General features: G+C 34.6%; 1 protein-coding gene across 8 annotated transcripts in view; it reads left to right on the top strand.

Annotated features, from left to right (window-relative positions):
• The window catches only part of RALGAPA1 (Ral GTPase activating protein catalytic subunit alpha 1), a 223,950-nt gene that overhangs the window by 1,282 nt on the left and 207,070 nt on the right, over positions 1-15,598 (top strand). The gene's annotated exons all lie outside the window — the stretch shown is intronic.

The following is a 15,598-nucleotide window of genomic DNA, read 5'->3' as shown; positions in this document are numbered from 1 at the left end:
GATGAAATTTGAGGTTAAAAGGAAAATTAGTTTGCCTCTGTTGGTAGAGAGTTAATGGCAGAATTGAGTTGAGAACCCAGATGCCTGAATCCTAGTTGAGTTTATCTCAAGCTCTCTTCCTAAATGAGTGTTTGTTTTGAAAAGTGACGTTTATTCAGTGAGATAAGTCCCTTATTTGAGGTGCATGTTTCTCTACTATACTGTTTACTTATGCCAGCAGGATACCACCAATCTTACCCAGCGTCTGTAGGGTGCTTTACTGTTTACGGAATGGTTTCATGTAAATTTTAATTAATCCTCGCAATAACTCGAGAGGTAGACATTATCATCCTCCATTTTTTACAAAAGAGAAAGCTGAAGTTTGGGAATGTTAAGTGGTCGTCTAGCTGCTAGAAGGCAGAGCCAGAGCTGGAGCCCAGATTTCTGTCTCATTTGTTTTTTTTACTCTTCCTACATTTATGACAGCTCATCTATGTCACAAGTAAGTTGTATTTATTCCTGTGGAATAGTAAGAAAGCAGTTAAATTCCGTTTAGCAGTATAAAAAGAAGCCCAGTTTTCAAGGAAATATGTCTTCTAAGTATAGTTGAGATTGTGATCTTTTTATTTTCATTCTACTTCAGAGTTAAGTCATTGAAGAAAAGATTTGGCTGAGAGAGTGAGAGAGAAAGTTAATGTGTGAAGTGTAGGAGATGTATCAGATAATGGCAGTTTGAAATCGAAGACTTAATGGAATTTGACACCTACTTGGGACAGACTGTGGGTTTGGTAATGGCAGAGCTATAAAGTTGAGTTCCAGTAGCGTATTGACATTTCCTAAATTAGCTGCCATAATTCTTTAGTCGTAAAGTGATTACAGAATGGTTCATATATTTCTTTGGCACAGAAGTTTTTTCCATCTGGGAGACATGATCTAAATTAAGAGGTCACACATGTCATATTTTGTAGGGCCTCGCTTCCTTGGCTTGAAAACAAAACAATAGTTTAAGAAAACCTTTTTGCTTTTTAGTAACTTATGGGGTTTTAAAAAATGGAACATATACTGTATATAAACATTTAAAATATCCTTAAGAGCCTTTAGATGCAGAACAGGCTGTCACACTCCCTGCCCTGTGATTGGAGGTAGTCAATACAGAGGGATTAATACAGTCTGTAGTTTTAGAACAGTAGTTCTCAACCAGGGACAGTTTTGCCCTCCAGGGGACACTGACAATGTCTGGAGACGCTTTTGGTTGTCACAACTGGGTGGAGGTGTTACAGGCATCTAGTGGGTAGTAGGAATGCTGTTAAACATCTTAAAATGCACAGGATAGTCCCTCACAATAGTATTCTAGCTCTAAATGTCAATAGTACTGAAGTTTAGAAACCTTGTCAAAATACAGAGTAAAAGATGGATCTTCAAATGCTATACTACGTTCTAATATATTAGTTTATGTATTATATCTTTAAATAGTTATAGTTATTTTGTTTGAAATATGGTTAATGTAATTCCTAAGAAGATGAGTGGGAGAAAGTAGAGTAACAAAGGTTGGAAGGCGTCTTAGAGGTCCACCAGTCAGCTACCTGGTTTTGCAGGTGGAAGAGCCACTGCAAATCCTTTTTGGAAGCAGGTGCAGTTTTTACATAAAGTTAACCCTATGAGGAAACTAGTTTGCAAAGTAATTGGGCATTGCCAATTACACAGGATTTTTTTTTTTTGGTCCCATCTGAAATTTTTTTTTAATTGACACACTAGCCTGTTAGTTGCAGGTGTATGTCATAGTGACTTAACATTTATTTACCTTATGAAATGATCACCACAGTAAGTCTAGTTACCATTTGTCACCATACAAAATTATTACAGTATTGTCGACTATATTGCCTATGCCATAGCTTAGGTCTCCATGACTTATTTATTTTATAACTGGAGGTTTGTACCTCTTAATCCCCTTCACCTATTTTGCCCCCCCCCCCCACTTCTTCCCCTGTCTGATAACCACCAGTTTTTTTTCCTGTATCTACGAGTCTGTTTCTGTTTTGTTTTGTTTGTTCGTTTGTTTTGTTTTTTAGATTCCACGTATAAGTGAAATCATATGTTACTTGTCTTTCTCTGACTTATTTCACTTAGCATAATACCCTGTAGGTCCATCTATATCGAAAATGGCAAGATTTCATTTTTTTATGGCTGAGTAATAGTGCATTGGATATATATATATATATACACATATACGTGTACCATATCTTCTTTATCCATGTATCTATCAATGGACGCTTAGGTTGCTTCCATATTTTGCCTATTGTAAATAATGCTGCAGTAAACACAGCGGTGCATCTCTCTCTTCAAATTAGTGTTTTCACTTTCTTTGGATAAATGCCAAGAAGTGTAATTGCTTAATTGTGTGGTAGTTCTATTTTTAGTTTTTTGAGAAAGTTCCATACTGTTTTCCATAGTGGCTGCATGAATTTACGTTCTTACTAGCAGTGTATGAGTGTTCCCTTATCTCCACATCCTTGTTCAACACTTGTTATTATTTGTCTTGTTGATAATAGCCATTCTGACAGGTGTGCGGTAGTATCTGTTGTGGTTTTAATTTCTATTTCCCTGATGGTTAGTGATATTGAGCATCTTTTCATGTGCCTGTTGGCCATTTGTATGCCTTCTTTGGAAAAATGCCTATTCAAGTCCTCTGCCCGTTTTTTAATTGGGTTGTTTGTTTTTGAACTATATTTTTAAATTTTAAATTGAACTGCCATTCACCCAGGGTATTTATAGGAGAATTCAGTTAATCCGAATATATGAGAACATAATTTAAGCATCAAGTGTAAACCTTTTTCCTAATATGTGTTCTCACTGTAGGACAATTCCTGCTGGATTTATAGAACTTGACTCTGAAGAATTTAAATTTTAATCTGCTGTGTTCATTGATATTGCTATATATTTGATTTGTAGGAACTTGCAAGTTAGCGTTTTTAAAAAATAGAGATAAAGTCTTGTCTAATTTCTAAAGTTTCATGTTACCCTCTCTCCCTGCACCTTTTTCTTTTTTTAACAGTTAATAGCTTTAAGATAATGATATTAAGTTAGCATGTGTAAAGTGGCGAACATAATACCTGGCGTGTAATGGATATTGACTGAGTGTTAATTTTCTTCTGTGGCAAGGTAACAGATCAGTCTTCTTGATTTAAAAATAAAAAGATGAGTGCTTATTTAGCTGATAAATATATTGATCATTGTTGGATCAATCTAATAGCTTTATTGAGGTATAATTAACATACAATAAATTGCATATATTTAAAGTGTATAATTGAATAATTTTTGGCATACATATACCTTGTGAAACCATCATGACACTCAAGATTAGGAACATATCCAGACAAGATAACAAATATATCTGTAACCTCTCAAAGTTTCTTTTTGCCCCTTTGCAATCCCTTCCTCCTACCTCTTCTTGCCCTGGCCCCCCCTCCGCCCCGCCAAGGCAACTACAGATCTGCTGTCACTCTAGATTAGTTTGCATTTTCTGGAGTTTTATATATGTATGGAATTATGCAGTATTTACTCTTTGTTTGGTTTTACTCAGCCTTATTATTTTGAAATTCATCTATATTATTGTGTCATGTGTCAATAGTACATTGTTTTTATTTCTGGGTAGTATTCCATTGTATAGGTATGCCACGATTTGATTATCCATTAACCTGTTGATGGACATGTGGATTGCTTTCAGTTTTGGGCTTCTACAGGTACAGCTGCTGTGAGGTGTACTTGTTCTCTGGACGTATGCTTTCTTTTCTCTTGGATAAATACCTATGAATGGAATGGCTGGATGATAGGGTGATTGTGTGTTTAACTTTTTACGAAATTGCCTTATGGTTTTTTACCATTTTACATTCTCACCAGCAGTGTATGAGAGTTCCAGTTCCTCCACAGTTGCACCAACACGACTTCGTATGGCCAGTCTTTTTAATTTCAACCACTATATGTAATAAGTATGTCGTGCCTATATTAGTGTTTCCTCGATATCTAATAATTTTGAGCTTCTTTTCATGTGCTTACTTACCATTGTATAACTTCTTTAATAAAGTGTCTGTTCACATCTTTTACTTATTTTTAAATTGAGTTGTTTGCTTTCTTATTCAGTTTTGAAAATTCTTTATGTATTCTGGATGCAAATACTTTATCAGATATATGATTTGCAAAGATTTTTTTCCCCCAGTCTTCGTATTGTCTTTTAATTCTCTTAAAGTTTTCTTTGAAGGAGTAGGAATTCTTAATTTTCGTTAAGTCCATATATCAATTTATTCTTTTATAGTTCATGCTTTTGGTGTTGTATCTAAAATCTTTGCCTAAGCCAAGGTCACAAAGATTTTCTCCTATGCTTTTTCTTGAAGTTTTATAGTTTTAGGATCTATATTTAGGTCTGTGGTCCATCTTGAGTTAACTTTGTAAGTATGATTTGAGATATGGATTGAAATTTGTATTTTGCATATGGATATACAATTGTTCTAGCACCGTTTGTTGAAAAAGACTGCCCTTTCTCCACTGAGTTGCTTTGTACTTTTTCCAAAACTCAGTTTTCTTTATATGTGTGGGCCTATTTATGGACTCTCTGTTTTGTTCCAGCAATCTATTTGTCTGTGTTGGTGCCAATACCACAATTTCTTTTTTTCCTGTAACTTGGTAATAAATCTTGAAATCAGGTAGTATTGTCCCTCCAACTTTGTTCTTCTTTTTCAAAGGTTTTTTTGGGGGCAAGGGGGACGGACTGTGACAGGTCCTTTACATATGAGCTTTAAGATTAGCTTGTCGATTTCCAAAATAATTTTTTAAATAAATAACAAATTCTTGCTGGGATTTTGCTTGGGATTGTGATGCCTCTATGGGTCAATTTGGGAAAAATTGTCAACAATATTGAATTCTCTGACTCATGAACAAAGGATATTTCTCCATTTATATAGGGCTTCTTTAATTTTTCTAGCAGTGTTTTGTAGTTTTTAATGTACAGATTTTACATATCTTTTGTCACTTATCTCTAAATATTTTCTACTTTGATGTTTTTATAAATAGTATCTTTATATCCATTTTTTTTTAAGATTTTATTTTTCCTTTTTGTCCCCAAAGCCCCCCAGTACATAGTTGTATTATATTCTTCGTTGTGGGTCCTTCTGGTTGTGGCATGTGGGACGCTGCCTCATCATGGTTTGATGAGCAGTGCCATGTCTGCGCCCAGGATTCAAACCAACGAAACACTGGGCCGCCTGCAGCGGAGCACGCGAACTTAACCACTCGGCCACGGGGCCAGCCCCATATCTTTATATCCATTTTTGATTGTTTGTTGGTAGTGTAAGGAAATACAGTTGGTTTTGGTATATTGAGCTGGTATCCTGAACATTGCTAAAGTCACTTATTCTATCAGTTTTTTATAGATTCCATTGGATTTTTTACATAGACAGCCTCATTTTCTGTGAGTAAAGACAGTTTTATTTCTTCTTTTCCAATCTTGATGCCTTTATTTCTTTTTCTTGCTTATTGAAGTCGCTAGAACCTCTAGTACAGTGTAGAATAGAAGTGGTTAGAGTGGATGTCTTTGTCTTGTTCTTGATCTCAAGGGTAAAGGAACCAATTTTTTATCATACAATATGATGTTAACTGTGGGTTTTTCATAGATGCTCTTTATCATGTTGAGAAAGTTCCATTCTATTCCTAGTTTGCTGAGAGTTTTCATCAGGAATGGATATTGGATTTGTCACATGCTTTTTCTGCTTCTCTTGAGATGAACAGATGTTTTTCTTTTTTCATTTGTTGGTATGATGAATTACAGTCATTGGTTTTTCAAATGTTAAATCAACTCTGCAATCCTGGGATTAAACCTCAATTGGTCATGATGTATTGTCATTTTTATATATTGTTGGATTTGATATGCTACAATTTTGTTTATAATTTTTGTATTTATGTTCATGAGGGATATTGGTGTGTATTTTTCTTGTAATGTTTTTGGTTTTGATACCAGGTAATGTTAGCCTCATAGTATTAATTGAGAAGCCTAACAGTATTGATTAATTAATTCCTTTCTTTTCAATTTTCTGGAAATGTTCGTGTAGAATTGGTATTATTTTTTCCTTAAGTGTTTGGTAGAATACACTAGTGGAGCCATCTGGATCTGGAGTTTTCTTTGAGGGAAGGTTTTTAACTACTTTAATAGATAGAGGGCTATTCACGTTATCTATTTCTTCTTGAATGAGCATTGCCGTTTGTGTTTGTCAAGGAATTTTCTCATTTCATATAAGTCAACAAATTTATAGTTAGAAAGTAGTTCATAACGCTCCCTCATTATCCTTTTGATAATTGTAGAATCTGTGGTGATGTCACCTCTCTTATTCCTGATGTTAATAATTTGTCTTTCTTTTCCTGGTCAGTCTGACTAGAGGCTTATCACTCTATTGATCTTCTAAAAGAACCAGCTTGTGGCTTTATTTTCTATTTTTCTGTTTTTATTTCATTGATTTCTGCTTTTATCTTTATTTCCCATTTACTTTTTAAAAATTAGTTTAATTTGCTCTTTTTAATTTAATTTGTTCTTTTTCTAGTTTCTTAAGATGTAATCTGAGGTTATTGATTTGAGACCTTTTTTCTTTCTACTATAGGCATTTGGTGATACCAATTTTCCCGTAAGTAGCATCCCACAAATTATGGCATTTTGTATTTTCATTTTCAGTTAGGTTCAAAATGCATTCTAACTTCTCTTTTGATTGCTGCTTTGATTCCATGGGTTATTTAGAAGTGTCTTTAGCTTCAAATATTTGTGGATTATTCAGATATCTTTCTGTTATTGATTTCTAATTTAATTCCATTATAGTCAGAGAACATATGTCTTAAGACTTGAATTCTTTAAAATTTGTTGAAATTTGGTAGTCCAAAGTGTGTTTTAACTTGATAAATGTTACATATGCACTTGGGAACAATATATATTTTGCTTTTTTGGGTTGAGTGATTTAAAATGTCAATTAGGACAACTTGTTTGATAGTGTTGTTCAAGTCTTCTGTATCCTTGCTGGATTTCTGTCTACTTGTTTTTATCAATTATTGAGAGGGGGCTGCAGTTTCTGACTATAATTGTGGGTTTGTCCATTTCTTTCTTTTTTTCCCCTAAAGATTAGCACCTGAGCTAACATCTGTTGCCAGTCTTCTTCTTCTTTTTTTTTTTTTGCTTATTCTTCTCCCCAAAGCTCCCTAGTAGTACATAATTGTATATTCTAGTTGTAGGTCCTTCTGGTTGTGCTATGTGGGACACCGCCTCAGCATGGCTTGATGAGCGGTGGGTGCTAGGTCTGTGCCCAGATCTGACCTGTGAAACCCTGGGCCACCAAAGCAGAGGACCCAAACTTAACCACTCAGCCACGGGGTCGGCCCCCCTGTCTGTTTCTTTTTGCAGTTCTATCAGGTTTTGTTTCATGTATTGTCAAGCTCTAAGTGCCTAAACATTTAGGATTATTACTTCCTCTTGGTAAATTCACTCCTGTGTTGTTATGAAATGATCTCTTTGTCCCTGGTAATAGTTTCTGCTCTGGAATCTACTTAATAGTAATGTAGCATTATAGTAATATAAAATATTTATATATTTATTATATTATATGTAATATTTAAAGTAATATAACTTCCACTTTCATTTACTAGTGTTAGGAGGGTGTATATTTTCCTGTTTTTTAAATGTATTTGTGTCTTTGTATTTGAAGTGGATTTCTTGTTGGCAGCATATGGTTGAGTCTTACTTTTTTATCTCATCTGATAATCTTAGCCTTTTAATTGTGTTTGGATGACGTGCATTTTTTTTCTTTGTCACCATGCTGTATGTTACAACCCCAGAACTGATTTATCTTATAACTGGAAGTTTGTACCTTTTGCCCACCTTCACCCATTTCCCCCACACCCAGTCCTTGCCTCTGGCAACCACCCTTCTGGTCTCTGTTTGTATGAGTTCGCGTTTTTAGATTCCACATATAAGTGAGATTATACAGTCTCTCTTTCTCTGATTTATTTCACTTAGCGTAACGCCTTCAAGGTCCACCTATATTGTAGCAAATGGCAGGATTTTCTTCTTTTTTTGTGGCTAAATAACATTTCACACACACGCACACACACATGTTATATGTCACATTTTCTTCATCCATTCATCCGTCAGTGGACACTTAAGTTGTTTCCACATCTTAGCTACTATAAATACTGCTGCAATGAATATGGGAGTGCAGATAACACTTCAAGGTAGTGATTTCTTTTCCTTCAGGTATATATACAGAAGTGGAATTGCTGGATCATATGGTAGTTCTATTTTTAATTTTTTGAGAAACTTCCATACTGTTTCCATAGTGGCTGTTCTTACTTAAATTCCCACCAGCAGTGCACAAGGTTTCCCTTTTCTCCACATTATCACCAATATTTGTTATTTCTTTTTGATAATAGCCATTCTAAGGTGTGTGAGGTGTTATCTCATTGTGGTTGTGATTTGCATTTCCTTGGTGATTAGTGATGTGGAGCACCTTTGCATGTCCCTGTTGGCCATCTGTATGTCTTCTTTGAAAAAATGTCTTTGCATTTCCTCTGCCCACTTTTTAATCGGATTCTATATGGTTTTACTATTCAGTTTCATGAGTTCTTTATATATTTTGAATATTAGCCCCTTATGAAATATGCAATGTACAAATATTTGGTCCATTCCAAAGGTTGCCTTTTCATTTTGTTGATGCTTTCTTTTGCTTTACAGAAGCTTTTTAGTTTGGTGTAATCCTGGTTGTTTACTTTTGCTTTTATTTTCTTTGCATTTTTGTCAAATCCAAAAAATCATCACCAAGATCAATGTCAAGGAGCCTGTCGCCTATGTTTTCTTCTAGGAGTTTTATGGTTTCAGGTCTTATGTTCAAGCTTTTAATCCATTTTGAATTAATTTTTGTGTATGGTGTAAGATAGTGGTGCAGTTTCATTCTTTTGAATCTTGCTGTCCAGTTTTCCCAACACTATTTATTGAAGAGATAATCTTTTCCCTCTTGTATATTCTTGGCTACTTTCTTGTAAACTAGTTGACCATTTATGTATGGATTTATTTCTGGGCTCTATATTCTGTTCCATTGGTCTTGTGTCTGTTTTTATGCCAGTACCATACTGTTCTGATTACTATAGCTTTGTAAAATAGTTTGAAATCAGGGAGTGCGATGCCACCAGCTTCGTTCTTTCTCAGGATAGCTTTGGCTATGTGGGGTCTTTTGTGGTTCCATACAAATTTTAGGATTGTTTTTGCTATTTGTGTGAAAAATGCCATTGGAATTTTCATAGGGTTTGCAGTGAAGTTGTAGATCACTTTGGGTAGTACAGACATTTTAACAATTTTAATTCTCCTAATCCATGACCATGGAATCTTTCCATTTATTTGTGTCTTTTTCAGTTTCTTTTGTCAATGTCCTGTCGTTTCCAGTGTACAGATCATTCACCTCCTTGGTTAAATTTGTTCCTAGATATTTTATTCTTTTTGATGCAAGTGTAAATGGGATTTTTTCCTTAATATCTGTTTCTGACGGTTCGTTGTTAGTGTATAGAAATGCAACTGTTTTTTGTATATCAATTTTATATCCTGCAACTTGACTGAATTTGTTTATTAGTTCCAACAGTTTTTTGGTAGAGTCTTTAGGTTTTCTAATATATAAGATCATGTCATCTGTAATTTAGACAATTTTACTTTTTTGTCTCAGATTTAAATGGTTTTTATTTCTTCTTCTTGTCTAACTGCTCTGGCTAGGACTTCCTATGTTGAAAGATGTTCCTGATCGTAGAGGAAAAGCTTTCAGCTTCTCATGTTGAGTATGATGTTAACTGTGGGCTTGTCATATATGGCCTTTATTATTTGGAGGTACATTCCCTCTATTTCCACTTTGTTGAGAGTTTTTATTATGATTGGATGTTGAATTTTGTTGAATGCTTTTTCTGTACCTATTGAGATGATCATGTGGTTTTTATTCACTTTGTTAATGTGGTGAATCACATTTATTGATTTGTGGTTGTTGAACCATCCTTGCATGCCTGGAATAAATCCAAATTAATCATGGTTATGCTCCTTTTAATGTATTTTCGAGTTCACTTTGCTAATATTTTGTTGAGGATTTTTACATCTGTGTTCTTCAGAGATATTGACCTATAATTTTCTTTTTTTGTAGTGTCCTTGTCTGGTTTGGGTTTTAGGGTAATGCTGGCCTTGTAAAATGAGTTTAGAAGTGTTCCCTCCTCTTCTGTTAGGTGGAAGAGATTGAGAAGGATTGTTATCACTTCTTCTTTAAATGTTTGGTAGAATTCACCAGTGAAGCCATATGGTCCTGGACTTTTCTCTCTTGGGAGATTTTTTATTACTGATTCAGTCTCCTTACTTGTAATTTTTCTGTTCAGATTCAGACCATAACAACTATTTATTCAGATCTGGATGGTGTACATTTAATGTCATTATTGATTTAGTTAAATTTAAGTCTGTCATCTTGCTGCTTGTTTTCTATTTTGCCTGTCCTTAGTTCCCTTTCTTCCCCTTTTTTTGCCTTTTTTGGTATTAGTTTAATAAATTTGCAACTCTTTCTTAAATCTCTTTTGTTGACTTATTAGCTATAATTGTTTATTTTAGTGATTGCTTTATGATTTATAGTATACATCTTTAACTTACCAGATTCCACTATTAAGTGATATTATACCACTTCTCGTGTTGTGTAAGAACTTTACAAGAGTACCTCCAATTCTCCCCCCAACCTTTATACTTTTTTGGTGACAACATTTGCTTATACATATTACAAACCCTACATTATGTTGTTTATATAATAGGTATAGGTAGTTATCTTTTAGGAGTTTTAAATAATAAGAAAAAGGCATATATTTACTCATGTAGTACCATTTGCAGTGCTCTCATTTCTTTACAGAGATAGCTATTTCCATCCATCTAGTATCGTTTTGTTTCTGCCTGAAGGACTTTAACATTTTTTCTGTGATCATGGTCTGCTGGTGATGGATTCCTTATGTTTTTGTTTGTGTGAAAAAGTCTTTATTTTGCCTTCTTTTTTGAAAGATTTCGCTCCATTTATGATTCTAGGTTGATAGCTTTTTTCCTTTATCCTTTAAAGATTTTACTCCACTTTTTGTATGCCTTGTTTCTGACAACTGTGCTGTCATCCTTATCTTACTCTGTATGAAAGGTCATGTTTTTTTCTGGCTACTTTTGAGATTTTCTCCATCGTTTATCTTGAGCAATTTGATTATGATGTGCTGTGGTGTAGTTTTCTTAATATTTCTTGGCTTGTGGTTTATTGATTCTCAGATTTGTGGGTTTATGGTTTTAGAAAGTTTGGAAAAATGTTGGCCATTTTTTCCCACTAATTTCTCCCCTCTCTTCTTTTTGGAATTTCATTTATTAGTATGTTATAAACTATTAATATTAGATTAGCATATTAGAAAGTATTAGTATATTGGAAAGTCTCATAGCTTTAAAAGAACTGACATCCTTTTTTTTGGATTCTTTTTACTCTCTGTTTTATCTTGGATAGTTTCTATTGCTGTGTCTTCAAGTTCACTAGTCTTTTCTTCTGCTACATACAATCTGCCATTAATCTCATTTCATTTATTTTTTTCATTTTAGACATTGTACATTGTGGGTAAATAAGTAAATAATTATATCATCTACATGTCTTCTTACCTTTGTGAACATATGAAATATAATTAAAATAGTGATATACTTCTGTGCTCATTCTAACATCTCTGTCAATTCTGGGTCAATTTTAATCACTTGATTTTTCTTCTCATTCTGGGTTGTTTTTGTGCTTCTTTGTAAGTAGAGTAATCTTTAAATTTCTGATATTGCAAATTTTACCTTCTTAGCTTTTGGATATTTTCGTATTCCTATAAATTCATGATCTTTTATCTGGGATGCAGTTAAATTACTTGAAAACTGTTTGATCATTACATGTCTTGCTTTTATGATTTGTTGAGTGCATCATCTAAGGTTAATTATTACCTACTATGAGGCAATACCTTCCTGAGTATTCTACTCAATGCCTCGCAAATTACAAGTGTTTTTTGTAGCCCAACTCTTGGGAACCAGCACTGTTCCTGTTCTTATGTGAGCATCTGCTAGTATTCTCTCAAATTCTTTCACATAGTTCTTTCTTCCGTCTTGGGACGTTTCCTAACAAGTATGTTATGGTTATACTGGAAGGGGGCTGTCTCCAGTCTCCTGGGTTCTCACATCTCTCCTCTCTTCTGTGCTCTGTCCTGTGAACTCTAATTATCTTAGTCTCTATGACTGACTCATAAATTCCACTGGCTCTGCCTGGATTCCCTTTCCTCTCACCATGGCCTGGCAACTCCTTTTTTTTTTTTTTTTTTTAAGAGCTAGCATTTATTGTGCCCTTCCAATGGTCTGGGACTTGCCTTAAGCATTTTTTGGGCAAGGGGGGAAGATTGGCCCTGAGCTAATGTCTGTTGCCAATCACCTTTTTTTTCCTCCCCAAAGCCCCAGTGCATAGGTCATTCTAGTTCTTCTTTGTGGGGTGCAGCCACAGCATGGCTTGATGAGCGGTGTGTAGGTCCACACCCAGGATTCGAACTGATGAACCCTGGGTCGCCAAAGCAGAGCATGCAAACTTAACTACTTGGCCATGGGGCTGGCCCTGACTGGCAACTCTTAAGTCAGTAAGCTGGAGCAGTTGAAGGGGCAACTCATTTGTTTGTCATTTGTCAGGAATGACTTCCCTCACCTGATGTCCATACCTGCTTGAAACAAACAAAAATTACAAAAAACTCTGAAACATAAACAGCAGTTGGACATAAGATGCTGATAATAAGAGGTTGTCTTAAATGAATGAGACTGAAAATTGGCTTCATACAAAGCAACCTGGTGTCCATTTTTTACTTTTTTTGTTGAGAAGAAATTTAAGTGATTAATGAAAAATATCTGATTTTTGTCTCCAGTCTGAATATATTAATGTGTCACAAAGAAAATTAGATTAAAATATCTAAAATCAGAAAAATAAATAACTAGTGTGCAGTAGGTATGAATGGTAATATATAAGGACAGAAACAAGCACTATATGTTCATTAAATAAATAAAAATGGCATAGATTCGCTTGGACAAGATTTGGTTGGAAATCTGAAAATGTGTAGGAGTAATTATGAACTATAAACTGCCTATAAAAATAAACTAATTTGATATTTGAATATATTTTTAAGGGTTTGATATACAAAGGTAGTAAGTAATCTTATATGCATGACATTCAACCCTTTTATGTTTTTTAATTTGTATATACTCTTTATATTCTTTAATTTTAAACTTACTGATTTGAAAAATTAATTGACTTCATTAAAATACTTTCTCTTTGTATATTTATGAAGAAGTGATTTACTGAGTAGATTATTTACATAAACAATGGTACTGATTAATTTGCTTAGTAAAACAAGCTGTTTCAAATACTGTGAGTCATCTTTGCATTAATACTTCTTTTATTATGGATTTTACTGCATCTGAAGGATTTTACATGACTTACAGGAGTGAATAAATGTGGAATAAAACAATTAGTGATAAAATAGACAACTGAATACCCACTACTTAAAGAAAGGAAACATTGTCAGTTTCCAGAGATGAGCTGATTATAGCTATGAGGCATTGAATTTGGTTCTTAGATTTCCTGTCAGTTAAAGTGAAGAAGGAAACATGTTGGTTTATGAGTTTTCAGTGTCTTAGAAAAGAAAGCATTGTTATTGTTGTTAACATATTTTTCTGAATTCTAAATTCAGTCGTAATTTGTGTGTGTTCATATATTATCTAATGTCTCTTCTTTTAGAAGGATCCATGTCATAGAAATAGACCTTGGAGAAAATAGAGAAGTAGGTGATTAGTATGTTTGTTACATCTGCTCTTTCTAGTATCAAATGTCTACACAATCTAAATTGTTTTTCTTTTTTTGTCTGTTTCTGTAAATGACATCACCATCCTCCAGGTTACTAAGACATGAAACTTTGATCTTTAACAATGTGGTTGGAAAAGATAAATAGATGTAAGGGTGTCCCACAGACACCTCAAATCCTAAGTGTCCCAACATAAATTTATCTTTGTCTACCATATTGTCTTAACTTCTTGTTACCCCTGTCTAGTACCTTACATTTCAGCAATATTGAATGAGAAATCAGTTTCTGTGGTGCATATGCTTTTGCTAATAACGTTTACTGTGCCCTACTACTTTCCATCACTCTTACGCCGAAAGCTTCTACTCTTCCTTCAAGTCTCAGGGCAAAATCTATTTATAGCTTTGGTGAAGCCTTCCCAGGTAGGCGTAGGAGCTTTTCCTACATTGTACATATTTTCTTCTAGTAATTTGGTTATTTTATTGCAATGTAATTATTTATATTTGCATGCCTGTGTCTGATAACTTGCTGAGGGCAGAGGTGTGTCTTTTCATCTTCATATCCTTAGACTCAACACACACCTGGCATGTAATAGATGCTCAGTCAATGTTATGTGGTTCATGAATGAATGTATCAGGTATGAGGAGAGCAAAGTTGCTATTTTGTAATTAACTTCCTTTCAGTTGACAGTGGTAGAAAGAACATGTAAAGTGAGTATTCTGATCAGAAAGAAACCTTAGGTTGTCTTTAGTACCTGTGCAAATAAATTGGTTCGGAATCTAAAGTCTGCACTATCTAAAATAGAAAAACAAACAAAAACAAAAAACCAGGAGGCCGGCCCCGTGGCCAAGTGGTGAAGTTCGTGCGCACCACTTCAGCGGCCCAGGGCTTTGCTGGTTCAGATCCTGGGCGCAGACATGGCACTGCTCATCAGGCCACATTGAGGCAGTGTCCCACATGCCACAACAAGAAGGATCCACAACTAGAATATACAACTATGTAATGGGAGGATTTGGGGAGAAAAAGCAGGAGGAAAAAAAAGACTGGCAACAGTTGTTAGCTCAGGTGCCAATCTTTAACAAAAAACAAAGAACAAATAAAACACAAAAAACCAGGATATTATCTGAAAAATGTTTAGGGCATTATGGCAGAGGTTATCAGATAATCCCTTCCATTATTGAAAGAAATCTTCATGACCCTTATATAACATCTAACTTTTAGAAAACTTGTGTCCATTGAGGCCAACACCACGTTGGCTTTAAAGTGTACTCCCCTGCTCCCTCCATTTAACAGAATAAACTGACCTGTAGATAGACACAGAGGAGAAGGCAATGTGAAGACAGAACACAAAGTTTGTGCCTCTGATTTGTCACAGCAGCCACAGGAGCCTAATACAGATCTTTTGGCATTTTGGCCTTTTGCTCGTGCATATAACTTTGAGAATCAGCTTGTTAAATTTCATGAATAATATTGTTAGAATTTTTTTATTGGATTGCCTTGAATCCATAGATTTCATTTAGAGGAGATTGACATCTGTAGGATATCTAGTATTCTTATCCCAAGGAGTCTCTATTTATTTAAGCCTTCCTTAGTGTTTGTAAATACAAATCTCATATTTTTCTCTAAGAAAGCTTTGCAGTTCTTTTTGTAGTCAAGAACAGTTACATTGAAAAAGGATGTAAAATTTTAAAAAGATGGCTTCCATTTG

The sequence above is a fragment of the Equus asinus genome, chromosome 2, assembly GCF_041296235.1.
Source record: "Equus asinus isolate D_3611 breed Donkey chromosome 2, EquAss-T2T_v2, whole genome shotgun sequence".
NCBI classification, from domain to species: Eukaryota; Metazoa; Chordata; class Mammalia; order Perissodactyla; family Equidae; genus Equus; species Equus asinus.
Note: the sequence above shows the minus strand (reverse complement) of the source record. Positions and strands in the feature narration are given on the sequence as shown.